The sequence below is a fragment of the Oratosquilla oratoria genome, chromosome 29 (genome assembly GCF_046742065.1).
Source record: "Oratosquilla oratoria isolate Oo_2021 chromosome 29, ASM4674206v1, whole genome shotgun sequence".
NCBI classification, from domain to species: domain Eukaryota; kingdom Metazoa; phylum Arthropoda; class Malacostraca; order Stomatopoda; family Squillidae; genus Oratosquilla; species Oratosquilla oratoria.
Genome location: NC_134805.1, coordinates 49,542,498 through 49,557,497, shown reverse-complemented (window position 1 = coordinate 49,557,497; position 15,000 = coordinate 49,542,498).

Genomic DNA, 15,000 nt, shown 5'->3' with positions numbered 1-15,000 from the left:
TGGAGGAAAGAGGAGTGCATTTGTCTTGGAATTGGACAGCCTGTTTGACATAGGAGCTCCAGATGCTGCCCAGCATATAGAGAGCAACAGACTGTTATCCAGGGAGAAGAAAGATGAGGACATCAGGTTCTACCAGGACCAGAGGATTGAGAGGAAAGGTCCCATGTCGGGTCATGACAAGATCTTTGAGGCAACTGCAGTCAAGAACAAGGTAATCATATTTTCATACTTTTACTAATTATACTTTTGAATATCACTGGAAGTTTTACATGTTTACCACATTGTATTATTTTGCAGGTTTACGTGCTTACCACATTTTATCATTTTGCATCTGCAACAGAACAAGAGCCAGTTACTCACGTAAATGACATTGCCTGGGGGTGATTTCAGTGTCAGTGACGCTAACACAGAGGATATGAATTGCCAGCAGCCTCGTCCTGGATGTTATTATGAAGACACCGTGACTTTGACATTCATCAAGAGTGTCATGGAATTTGATGCCATCTGCAATACAGCTGATCGTCTTGGTTTGTCTGACAATCAAATTATTGCCCTAGTTTATGCCACCTTAAAAGTCGGTGGGGCTGATCTGGACAAGTTAATCATTTCTAGATCAACAACATGCTGTAACAGAATATGTTCAGGTACAACATCAGCCAGAGCTACATGGCGGAATTCAGTGAGTACCCTCCCCATCTTGCTGCTCTATACTGGGATGGAAAGATGCTTAGAGACGTCCTGGGTAGTGAACCTGGGACCACCTCAGAGACTTTGGCTGTGCTCGTGTCTGGACCACCTGCCTATCCTGAAGAGAAGTTACTGGGAGTAGCTTTCATCGACATCTCAACAGGCATTGCTCAAGCTGAGGCATCAATGGATTTGTTGGAGTCATGGGGGCTTGCAGGTTTCATAACTGCCCTTGTTTTTGACACTACATTCGGTAACAGTGGAGTACACAGGGGAGCTGCCTAACTGCTTGAGGAAAAGCTGAGCACTAAGGTGTTTACCTGGTGTGCAGTTACCACATTCTGAAAGTGCTAGTTGGAACAGTCTGGGCAAAGCTGTTTGGCAAGGTGGAGAGTCTAGAGAATCCCTGGTTCAGACACTTCAAGGATGTGTGGGGGAAACTGACAACAGACACCCCCAAAACTCTGATGATCAGCAGCAAATGGCTCAGGTAAAAGAAGAGGAATTATAAGTAAATACTTCATGACATATTCACATCTGAGAAGCCACCGAAAGCTGACTCCAAGGAAATGGCTGAGCTCACACTGATTGTTCTTAGAGGTACACCTCTCGGTGGGATTCACTGGAGTCGACCAGGGGCCATCCACCATGCCAGATGGATGGCCAGGAACTTATATTCCATGAAGATGGTGATGTTTTGTGACCAGCTTGAATATGATGAAGAGACTGTTGCAAAGCTGAAACGACTCAACATCTTTCTGGCGCTGTTCTACACGCCAATGTGGATGATGTCAACATCTGCTGCGGATGCGTGAATGATCTTCAGCTCATCCAGGACATGTTGAGATTCAAGAGATCAGACCCAGAGGTTGCTGAAGCAGTCCTTCAAAAGATGGAAAAACATAAGTGGTACTTGACACAGGAGGTCGTGCCATTCGTGCTTTTCAGCAGTAGGCTGAGTGACAAGCAGAAACAGTACATTGCTGCTAAGATGCATGCCCACTCAGAAGCCAGACAGCTTCAGAAAGGGAAAACCTATGTTTCAGAAGGTGACAGTCAAGACCACACTAGTAGATCTCATTGGTCCGGAACCCCACCTTCTGTTAGGTATCCTCAGCATTGGACCTAACTAGCTTCTGGATCGGGTTGCATCATGACCAGAGAAGAAGGACTACAAGAAAGCCTTGGAATATGTGAGAAACCTCAGAGTAGTGAATGACATCGCTGAGCGTGGAGTTAAGATGATAAGTGATTTTGCGAGTGATTTTGCAGAGGGAATATCCTCCATGCAGTGAAATACAACATACAACACTTCGAAAGCTTCAAGAAGCAAACACTTGACTGTGTAGCATCATTTTGATACATATAATCAAGATTATTTTTCTGTAAATATATATATATATAATATGCATATATATATGTATATATATGTATATGCATAAATATATACATATATATATGTATATATATATATATATATATATATATATATATTTTTTTTTTTTTTTTTTTTTTTTTTAAATAAAACAGCATACTCAGCACTGGAAATCTTCTTCCTTAAACTTTCTATCCTTCTCGCTATTTTCCTTTCTGTAGGAGGAAGGGAGAACACAATATCACCAAATGGAATCATAGTGATTTTGGAAATAAAAACAAATTCATTACTTACAACGTTTCGCCTATGCAAGAGGACTCCTTACAATTGGTTATATACTATCGTAACCCCAGAACTGCATCACTTATCATGAAAAACAACTTATCAGGAGAAAAAGATATTTCAAAACAAAGTTACGTTGTGTACAAATATTCATGCCCTTTCAACAAAGACGGTGCGCTTTGCAATGACGAGTACACTGGACACACAACTCAAACTTTGTCTCAAAGGCTTACCTTTCATATGCAGAATGGTGCAATAAAATCGCACATTTCTAAAATTCACAAGATGAATATTTCGCGGGAAGTTTTGAATAGTAGTACATCGATTTTAGCAAAGAACACCAATAAGAGAAAATTAAAATGTATGGAAGCTGTATTAATAAAGAATCACCTACCAGCAATTAATATACAAATAAATATGTGTGGAACCCTGGAGCTGTTCGGGGCATCCCACGGGGCGCCAAGAAGAATTTAAACTAAAAGTACCTATCCTAGTTCATTTTGTATACATTGTATATATGATCATGATTTATAATTTAAAAATTAAAATTACCAGAAGATGCCTAAAGCATAGGCGAAACGTTGTAAGTAATGAGTTTTTTTTTATTTCCAAAATCACTATGATTCCATTTGGTGATATTGTGTTCTCCCTTCCTCCTACAGAAAGGAAAATAGCGAGAAGGATAGAAAGTTTAAGGAAGAAGATTTCCAGTGCTGAGTATGCTGTTTTATTTAATAGAAAATGTCTCAAAAAAAAACTGCTCCCTAAATTTACCTATATATATATATATATATATATATATATATATATATATATATATATATATATATATTATATATATATATATGTATATATATGTGTGTGTGTGTGTGTGTGTGTGTGTGTGTGTGTGTGTGTGTGTGTGTGTGTGTGTGTGTGTGTGTGTGTGTGTGTGTGTGTGTGTGTGTGTGTGTTTGCGGGGGTGTAAGTGTGTGTGTGTGTGTGTGTGTGTGTGTGTGTGTGTGTGTGTGTGTGTGTGTGTGTGTGTGTGTGTGTGTGTGTGAGTGTGTGTGTGTGTGTGTGTGTGTGTGTGTGTGTGTGTGTGTGTGTGTGTGTGTGTGTGTGTGTGTGTGTGTGTGTGTATTCACTTGGTCTTTGGATCACGTGTTGGACTCGTGATCGACAGCTATTTCCCTCCTGGAAGAGAGCTCAGAGCTCGTAGGTCCGATCTATGGGTAATGCTATGACCTTGCACACACACACACACACCCAACTCCCCGCCCACGAGAGTCAGAGTAACGACCCGAGGCACAGCGATACCGAAATAATTTCGACCCTGGGCAGGATTTGAACTGGGTACTGGGAGCACTTCTACTTCCCAGTTCTGCGCTCTACCAACCTTGCCACCGAGTCGTGTGTGTGTGTGTGTGTGTGTGTGTGTGTGTGTGTGTGTGTGTGTGTGTGTGTGTGTGTGTGTGTGTGTGTGTGTGTGTGTGTGTGTGTGTGTGTGTGTGTGTGTGTGTGTGTGTGTGTGTGTGTGTGTGTGTGTGTGTAGTTAAATGGTAAAGAGTTCGAAGCTGAATTTAATATTGCAGGATTTAAATACTTTTATCAGGATAGAAACCACAAGTAAGGTGGGGGTGTTCTGTTGTACGTTAGAAGCAATGTCCATGTTTGTGTTTTAGAGAAAGTGAAACAGGATGCATATGATAGTTTGTGGGTAGAATTAACCCAAACAAATGGAAAAAAATGAATGTAGGTGTAATATATAGGTCAAAGACATTATCATCAGCAGACGACAAACTGTTTTTTCAAGAACTGTCTAGTTTCTGCAACCGGGACTTATTGATAATGGATGATTTAAATTTTACTGACATTGATTGGATGAACATTGAACGTGGCCATATAGGTAGTCGTTTGATTGATTTTCTCGGTGACAATTACTTAGTTCAGCATGTAAAAGAGACAACAAGACATTGAAACTTACTCCGTCTATTGATTACTAGCCGCGAAAGCATGATAACCGATGTAGAATTTAACTTAGATTCAAACTACTCAAAATTTTTAGAATAGATATGTGTGTTTCTAAAATACCCGATTTCAGTAAAGTCAGGAACTTCAGCTTACAGACTGGGAGGCAAAATTAAACAAAAGACATGTAGATCAGGTGCGGGAAATATCTCAAAATACGCTCACTAAGATGATTCATACTTACATCCCATTTAATGACTGACGTCCCCCAAAGCAGGTTCGCCCAAAATGGCTTGACAAAGAAAATGAAAAAAGTATTGCTAAAAAGAGATAGGCTTACAAGAAATACAAGTGCTCGGGTGCATCTAATGACTATCAAAGTTATGTATTAATACAGAGAGATTTAAAAAAGACAATAAAAAACGAAAACGACAATACTAATTGAATATCGTTGATAAATCTAAAGAGATTCACAAAGAATTCTATAGTTACATTAGAGATAAAAAGATTGTAAGGAATCACATGGGTCCACTATTATCTGCTGACGGTCAACTTGAGTATTCAAATGAAGGAATGTGTGATATTTTAAACAATTATTTTAGCTCAGTATTCGTAAACAAAGCACCTCAAAGGGAACCCTAAACTGAAACCGGTAAAAAAAAAAATAATAATAAATAAAAATAAATGAATAAATAAATAGATCAAATAAATAAATAAAAGGTATATAGAGAAAGTCAAAGTTAATAAAACACCAAGGCCTGACGACTGGCATCCAAGAATCTTAAAGGAAATAAAAAATTAGATTGTTTTTCCATTAAATTATTTTCAAGGAATCCACGAGAATGGAAGCTAGCTAACGTTACTCCCATATTCAAAAAAGGTGAAAAAAGAATCCAAATAACTACAGGCCTATAAGTTTGACTTCAATCGTAAGAAAAAATTATGGAAACTATCATCAGAGATGCTATCGAACATCATTTAGAAAGTAACTGTTTGATAAGTGATAGCCAGCATGATTTCAGACGGAAACGTTCTTGTGTGACTAACTTACTCAAATTCTACAACACAGTTATCTCGAATTATGACAAAAGAAACAATATATATTTAATATATCTAGACTTTGCAAAATATTTTTATACCGTCCCCCACAACAACTACTTAGTAAATTAACTTCACACGGAATAAATGGTAGCCTATTAAGTTGGACTAGTAATTGGTTGAATGATCGAAAACAGAGAGTTGTTTTAAATGGAAAACTTCTGGATGGAAAAATGTTACGAGTGGAGTTCCTCAGGGTTTGTTCCAGTGGCACTTCTATTCATAGTATATATAAATGATATAGACCACGGACTAAAATCTACTGTCTCCAAATTTGCTGATGATACAAACCTGTGCGGAATGGCAAATGATCACTTAAATCAATTAGATATTCAAGAAGATTTAGATAAATTACAACAATGGTCTGAAAAGCGGCTAATGAAATTTAACAAAAGTGGATAGTGAAAAGGATCTCGGCGTAATTATCAGTAACGATCTAAAAATATCTAAGCAGTGTATTTCAGCCTCTGAGAAGCAAATAAGATTCTAGGACTGATCTTTTGACTTCAAAATTCCATCACTCATTAACAAGCTATATAAATCGTATGTTCGTCCACATTTGTAATATGCTGTTCCCGCATGGTCACCGAATCTCATTTAAGACATTGACAGATTGGAAAAAAGTACAAAGGTGAGCCACAAATTTGATTCCAAATATAAAAAATAAATCATACGAAAATTGACTAAAACATATGAATCTGTTTTCCTTAAAAAAGCGTACACTCAAAGGAGGCTTGATATAGGTCTTTAAAATTTTAAAGGGAATTGACATCAAAAGTGACAAAATTTTCACACTGAATGAGAATCAGACAAGAAACAATGGTCTCAAACTGTCTGGAAATAAATTTAATTTGGAAGTGGGTAGAAACAGCTTCGTCAACCGTGTAGTTAATGAATGGAATAAACTTCCTGCAGAGGCAGTGCAATGTAGTTCAGTTCGAGGCTTTAAGAATCATTTAGATAAAGTAAGATGCCGGTAGAACTGAAAGTGTTGGTAGCAGCGGAGCTAACAATATGCTGTTAAGCAAGATGCTGCAATGACTATAATTAATTTTATATTATTTGTTTATTTGTTTTGTTAAAATTTGTCTCTTTATTAATATTTGCTTGATTCTCATTTATTATTGGTTATATGTCAATTTATTATTATTTACTGTTTATCTGTTTGTTTATTATTTAACTATACCTATGCATTTATCTATGTATTTTATATATTATTTATATTATTATAATTTTCATCTATTCATTTATTCATTTATTTGTTTACTTATTTATTTATCATTATTATGATTTTTTCGCATTCGACCTAGACATGGAACAAAAGGTCTCGTGTCGGCATGCTCCGCCTTTGTAATCCTTTGTGAGTATATATATATATATATATATATATATGTGTGTGTGCGTGTGTGTGTGTGTGTGTGTGTGTGTGTGTGTGTGTGTGTGTGTGTGTGTGTGTGTGTGTGTGTGTGTGTGTGTGTGTGTGTGTGTGTGTGTGTGTGTGCAATAAAAACACTAGGAGCGTGTGTTCATAAATGCGTAAGTAACCACTAGGAAAAGTAAACTAACGAAGCAGAGCGCTTTCGTATAATTACATCTTCAGTGCAGATACAAAGAAGGAATTATAAAATAAAGAAACAAGGTACAGAATATATGACTGAGTGAGACATGGTGAAGAGGGCACTCGGAGAGGTAGTGGAAGAAGTACACGTGACGGACGTTAGAACCGTCCTGGTAACCAACAAGTATGGGACAACTACTCATAATTTATATTATAATTTATTATTTAACTATACCTATGCATTTATTTATGTATTTCATATATTATTTATATATAAGAATCCTACTGAATCAGTGAATAGCCATTTCAATAAGAAGATAAAAGAATTGTTAAGTTGAAAAAGTGAACTAATTGAAAAGTTTATTTCTATTAGCCCTCCTTTGCCTTACATGTATGGTCTAATTAAGACACATAAACCAAATTACCCGGTAAGACCAATCGTTTCTTCAATAGGTTCAGTTTCATATAAACTTTCGAAATGGTTGGTAACAATTCTTAGTCCACTAGTTGGAACTATTTCCACTTGACATGTTAAGAATAGTTTAGACCTCATTAACAAACTAAGTGAGGTAAAACCAGATTATGAATTTAAATTGGTAAGTTATGATATTGTTAGTTTATTCACGAAAGTTCCTTTGGATGACCTTTTAATCTATCTAAAAGAAGAGTTAAATAAGCACGATTTACCATTACCTTCAGGCACCTTGAACTAATCAAATTGTGTGTTAAAGATTGCAAATTCCAATTTAATGATATATGTATATATATATTTTTTTATTCTCAGAAATTTGGTATGAGCATGGGTAAACCTCTCTCCCCCGTATTGAGGAATTTATATATGGAGTTTTTTTTAACTAAAATTTTAAGTAATATCATTCCCCCCAACATAACATGGATGCGGTACATTGATGACATCCTATGTCTGTGGCCCATTCAAGATAACGTAAATTATTTTTTATGTAAACTTAATAATTTGGTCAGTTCCATTAACTTCACGGTGGAGATAGAGAGTGAAGGTATTTTGTCTTTCCTTGATTGAAATATCTACCGCCGTGAAAGTGAGTTAAAGTTTAGTGTATATTGCAAACCAACCAATGTTTGTTCATATATACACTATTATTCCTCACACCCTGATGGCGTAAAGCGATCTGTTTTTTCTTCGATGTTTCTCAGGGCCCTACGCATTTGGAGCCCAGAGTACATCGATGATGAAATAAGATGTATTTACGACACATGTTCTTGACACAGCTTACAATCGTGCAAAAAGAACATTTTATAACCTTAGGTCAACTCAAACTTTCAATATGAATAACTTGCTGATTCTAACGTACCAAGAGAACCTGCAAAACATTCCAAATATTTTACGTAAATTTAACATTAATGTAGTTTTTAACAATAAGAACACTGTAAGACAATTGCTCATAAATAATTCTGTCAATAGTGATAAAGGGTGTGTACAAAATACCTTGTAAATCATGTAATCATTCTTATGTTGATCAGACTGCTAAAACACTCAAAACACGAATCAATCAACACAAGAAATACGTTAGAGGGAAACCAATCTAGCGGTATATTAAACCACATGAACAATTTCAACCACCCAGTTGACTGGGATAACGCTAAGGTCATCACATACAACAACAACATAAGAGAAACAAATCTAATTGAATGCAGTTTGATCAAATCTAGTAAGCGAATAAATTTTAATCTCCATCAAGGTTTGTACAAATTAGATAGTTATATTTCTCATGAAATTTCAAAATTATTTAAAATTATGAGCAGTTGTCCCACACTTGTTGGTTAACAGGACGGTTCAAACGTCCGTCACGTGTACTTTTTCCACTACCTCTCCGAGTGCCCTCTTCACTATGTCTCACTCAGTCATATATTCTGTACCTTGTTTCTTTATTTTATAATTCCTTCTTTGTATCTGCATTGAAGATGTAATTATACGAAAACACTCTGCTTCGTTAGTTTACTTTTCCTAGTGGTTACTTACGCATATATATATATATATCTATATATATATATATATATATATATATATATATATGTACATACATACATATACCAAGGCTTTTTCCCCCTTCCAAGGGAGGTAGCCAAAAAGGGAAAGGCATAAAAACACTCCCACCCATTTCATCCCTAAATACACTCCACACCCCTCCCACCCTTCCTCTCATCTGAGCACCTCCTGGATGACGGGTCATCCCTGCACCCTGCCCACCGCCCTGGGTCAGAAGCAGTGTCGCAAGACACAGTACATCCACAGCAAGGCCGCTTCATTTAATCGGCGACCCCCCCTCTCCGTCCCCCTTTGCATATAAGGAGAGGACGGGGAGAAATCCCTTCGGGCTGCGTCAAAAATTACTCACACATACTACCCCACCCCCACCCCCCCGCCCATTCCTCCTCATGCAGTCACAACATCATCCATATACAACCATTCTCCACTCACCTCTGTCTTCCGTCCTCTCCCTTCCTTCCTCAACAGACATTCCCCTCTTCCCCAAAGCCCCCTTCACCCCATCCATCCACCTCATCCTAGGACGTCCCCTCATGTTCACTCCTTCCACATCTGCCTTCCATACCTCTTTTACTAGTCTTTCTTCACTCATTCTTTCCATGTGTCCAAACCATCCTAATATTCTTTCATCAACCCTATCTCCCAAATCCTTTTTCACCCCTGTTCTCCTCCTCACTTCCTCATTTCTCACTCTATCTAGCCTAGTAACCCCCACCATACTTCTCAGACACCTCATCTCAAACACATTCAAACTCCTTCTCTCTTCTTCTCTTATGTTCCACGTTTCTGCCCCATACAGTGCTGTTGGCACAATCACTCCTTCATACAGTCTCCTCTTCGCATCCATTCCCAAATGTCTATTTCTCATTACACTCTTTAAACCACCAAGGCATTTACTCGCTTCTCTCAATCTACATTCTACCTCCACCTTCACTCCACCTTTTCCTGCTACACTTGCACCCAAGTATCTAAAACTATCCACTTCCTCCAGTCGCTCTCCCTTAATGTTCACTTCCAGTCTACTGCCACTTTCACCCCTTGTACATCTCATCACCTTACTTTTACCCACATTTATCTTTAGCTTTCTTCTATCACATAGTCTCCCAAACTCTGCCACCAGCTTCCTCAATCCCTCCTCTGACCCTGCCACAAGCGCAGTGTCGTCTGCAAACAACAGCTGGCTCACCTCCCACTTTTCTCCATTTTCTTTAACCATCTCCAATCCCTGACTCACTACCCTAGCATTCACCTCTCGCACCACCCCATCCATGTATAAGTTGAACAGCCAGGGCGACATAACGCATCCTTGACGAAGTCCCACCTTTACTTCAAACCACTCACTCTCTCCATTTCCAATCCTAACACATGCTCTACTACTCACATAAAAACTCTTGACAGCTCCCAAAAGCTTTCCTCCTATCCCATAAATCTGCATAACCTCCCACAGTGCCTTTCTGTCTACCCTATCATAAGCCTTTTCCAGATCCATAAAAGCCCAAAAAACATCCTTCCCCTTTCCTATAGCTTTCTCACATATCTGTCTTACCACAAAGATCTGATCTACACAACCTCTACCCGTCCTAAATCCACACTGTTCCTCACCAATTACTCCTTCTGTTCCTCTCCTAATCCTCTCAATTAAGATTCTCCCATAAGCCTTCCCTACTACACTCAACAGGCTAATCCCTCTGAAATTACTACATTCACACTTGTCCCCTTTTCCCTTGTACAGAGGAACTATACAGGCACTACTCCAGTCCTCCGGTACTCTACCCTCTCTCCAGCAAACATTAAATAATCTCACCAACCAGTCCACCAACACTGAACCTCCCTTTTTCAGACATTCTGCATGACATCCATCCAGACCAGGTGCCTTACCTGCTTTCATCATCTTTACAACTGCCTTCACCTCATCCTTCCTTATTTCTCCTCCATTCTCCTCACTCATCACTCTCATTTTCTTCGTATTTCCCACTGCAGCTATCTTTCCCTCCCTATCCTCCTTCACATTCAGCAACTCCCTAAAATATTCTGCCCATCTTCCCCTCACTGCCGTCTCTTCCATTATCAACTCTCCATCTGTACCTTTTACCTTTTCTTCCCTACTTGATTCGCCTCCTCTTCCTCTCTTAATTTCTTTCCAAAACATCTTTTTATTACTTTCAAAGTTTTCTGTCATACTCCTACCCCATTTCACATCTGCTCTCCTCTTTGCCTCCTTTACCTTTTGCTTTACTTCTCTTTTCTTTTCTTTGTACGTCTCATATGACTCCCCTGTCCTCTTTTGTAACCAATCTGTGAATGCTCGCTTCTTCTCTTCTACAACCTTCTTTGTTTCCTCATCCCACCATTCACTACCCTTTCTTCTATTTCCCCCTGTCCTTCTTGTTCCACACACCATCCTTGCACACTTTAAGACTCCCTCCTTGAACTATCCCCATTCCTCCTCCACACCCATCTCTGCTCTATCCTTAACTCCCTCCCACTCCTCCTTCAGCTTCTTTTCGTACTCCTTCTCCTTTTCCTTTTCCTTCAAGGAGTTCACTCTAAGAACCTCCCTACCTTTTGTCCCTTTCCTCCTTCTCCATCTACCCTCCACTCTCAACTTACCTTCCACCAAAAAATTATCTGATATTCCCCCACCCTCTCCCCTTAGCACATGTACATCCTTAACTCTTCCTATCATAATCCTATTTAACACTACATAATCCATTAGCGCTCTATCTACCACCCTTCCCTCCACCACCCTCTCCCATGTGTACTTATGCTTGACTTTCTTCCGAAACACTGTATTTGCTATCATCAACTCTCTTTCTAGACACATTTCCACCATCAACTCTCCACTACGATTCTTTCCTGGAACTCCACACTTCCCAACCACTCCATCGATTGGACCGTTTCCCACTCTAGCATTAAGGTCTCCCAGTACTATTACATTGACATTTCTTCCTAAACCCTCTATGCACTCATTTAAATCTATCCAAAAGGCCTCCCTTTCTTCCATGCTCTTCTCACTGCCCGGCCCATATGCACTTACAAAGACCCACATCTCCTTTCCCAGTTTCACCTTCATCCACATTATCCTTGAGGAAACCTCCTTCCACTCCACTACCCCTTTACCTATCTCCTCACTTACTAGAATAGCCACCCCTTCCCTCCCTCGCCCTCTCTTCACTCCTGATAACCTCCCACTTACACTCCCAAACATACACTCACCCTTCCCTTTCAACTTAGTTTCACTCAAAGCCAACACATCCAACTTTCTTCTCACAAACATACTACCTATCTCTTCCCTTTTACTCTCATCTGTACCACATCCACGCACATTAAAAGACCCAAACCTTAGGGTGCTGGCCCGAGGCCCGCCAGCACCCCTTATGCCTTTTCTTTTCATTTTAGGTAATTGCCCCTTGGGGCTACAGGGAGAAGGATGCCTAGTCCCTCTCCCCGTCCCTTTCTTCTCGCCTCTTACGATCCAAGTGGGAAAACTTGGTGGCAGTATTCTTTTCCCCCCACCACAGGGAATTCCCCCAATCAGAAAGAGAATACTCAGAGAAATGGTACAGGACAGCAACAAGGGGTTGGGGGACAGCATAACGGAGGGACAGTCGTAGTATAAAAGTGTCATCATTTCTCTATGAACAGAATTTCTTCTATCATAGACAAAATGATGTGTGGCTCTGGTCCGTAGGGGCGCCCCATATAGACCCTAAAGTATCGACTGCATGCTACTTTGCCACAATAACAAGCAGCCAATACCCCCCCCCATATATATATATATATGTGTATATGTATATATATATATATGTATATACATATATATATATATAAATACACACACACACACACATATATATATATATATATGTATATATATATATATATATCGTCTGGGGTATTGGCTGCATGTTATTGTGGCTAAGTAGCATTCAGCTGATACTTTAGGGTCTATATGGGGTGCCATTAGGGACCAGAGCCACTCAGAATTTTGTCTTTGATAGAGGAAATCTCTGTTTAGAGAGAAATGATGATACTTTATTATACTGCGACTGTCCCTCCGTTATGCTGTCTCCCCACCCCTTGTTCCTGTCCTGTACCATTTCTCTGAATATTAATTTCCTTTCTTCGTCTAACCCTGAGGTGGGGGAAAAGAATACTGCCACCAAGTCTTCCCACTTGAGTTGTTCGAGGCGAAAAAAAAACAAAAAACGGGACAGGGATATGACTAGGCTTCCTTCTCCCTGTAGCTCCAAAGGGGACATTCCTAAAAAAGGTAAAGGCATAAGAGGGCCTAGAAGTTTTCCAATCAGTACCATAAAGTTTGGGTCTTTTAATGTGCGTGGATGTAGTACAGATGAGAATAAAAGAGAAGATATAGGCAGTATGTTTGTGAGAAGAGAGATGGATGTGTTGACAATGAGTGGATCTAAGTTGAAATTGAGGAGTAAATGTGAGTTTGGGAGTGTAGTTGGGAGATTGTTAGGAGTGAAGAGAGGACGAAGGAGAGAAGGGGTGGCTATACTAGTAAGTGAAGAGATAGGTGTAGTGGAGTGTAAGGAGGTTTCTTCAAGGTTAATGTGGATGAAGGTAAAACTGGGCCTGAGAGTGAGAAGAATGTAGTAGAGAGGGAGCCTTTTTGGATGGATTTAAATGAGTGCATAGAAGAATTAGGGAGAAATGTCATTGTAGTGCTTTTGGGAGACCTTAATGCTAGGCTAGGAAATGAACCAATAGACGGAGTGGTTCGAAAATATGGTGGTCCAGGAAAAAATCGTAGTGAAGAGTTGATGGTCAAGACGTGCCTAGAAAGAGAGTTGATGATAGCAAATACAGTGTTTAGGATGAAAGTCAAGCATAGGTACACATGGGAGAGGCTGGTGGATGGAAGGATGGTAGATAGAGCTTTAATGGATTATATAATGGTAACCATGAGTACAGTAGGAATAGTTAAGGATGTACATGTTCTAAGGGAGAGAGTGGGGGACTATTAGATAGTTTTCTGTTGGAAGGTAAGTTGAGAGTGGAGGATAAATGGAGAATGAGGAAAAGGACAAAAGGTATGGAGGTGCTTAAAGTGAACTGCTTAAATGAGAAAGAAAAGGAGTGCAAAAAAATCTGAGAGGAGTGGGAGGGAGTGAGGGATAGGGTAGAACTAGGAGTGGAGGAAGAATGGGAATGGTTTAAGGAGGGAGTCATAAGGTGTGTAAAGATGGTGTATGGAACAAGGAGGATGGAAGGAAATAGAGGGAAGGGTAATGAGTGGTGGGGTGAGAAAGCCAAGAAGGTTATATAAGAGAGAAAGCGAGCTTTCACATATTGGTTACAAAATAGGACGAGAGAATCATATGAGAGGTACAAAGAAAAGAGAAAAGAAATAAAGCATAAGATAAAGTAGGCAAAGAGGAGAGCACATGTGAAATGGGGTAAGAGTATGACAGGAAATTTTGTAAGTAATAAAAAGATGTTTTGGAAAGAAATTAAAAGAGGAATAGAAGGCGAATCAAGTAGAGAAAAAAAGGTAAAAGTTGCAGATGGAATGATGATAATGGGAGGGAAGGAAGTAAGAGAAAGATGAGCAGAGTATTTTAGGGAATTACTAAATGTGGAGAAAAGAGAGGGAAAGGTGGGTGCAGTGGGAAGCGCAAAGAGAATGACTGATGAGTGAGGAAAATGGAGGAGAAATAAGGAAAGGTGAAGTGAAGACAATTAAGATGATAAGAGCAGGTAAGGCACCTGTGTTGGATGGATGTCATGCAGTATGTCTGAAAAAGGAGGTAAAGTGATGACGGACTGGTTTGTGAAGTTATTATGTTTGTTTACGAGAGGGTAGAGTGCCAGAGGACTGGAGGAGTGTCTGTATAATTCCACTTTACAAGGGGAAAAGAGACAAATGTGAATGCAGTAGTTTCAGAGGGATCAGCTTGTTAAATGTAGTTGGGAAGGCTTATGGGAGGGTCTTGACTGAGAGGATTAGGAGAGGAACAGAGGAAGTAATTGGTGAGGAACAGTGTGGGTTTAGGACAA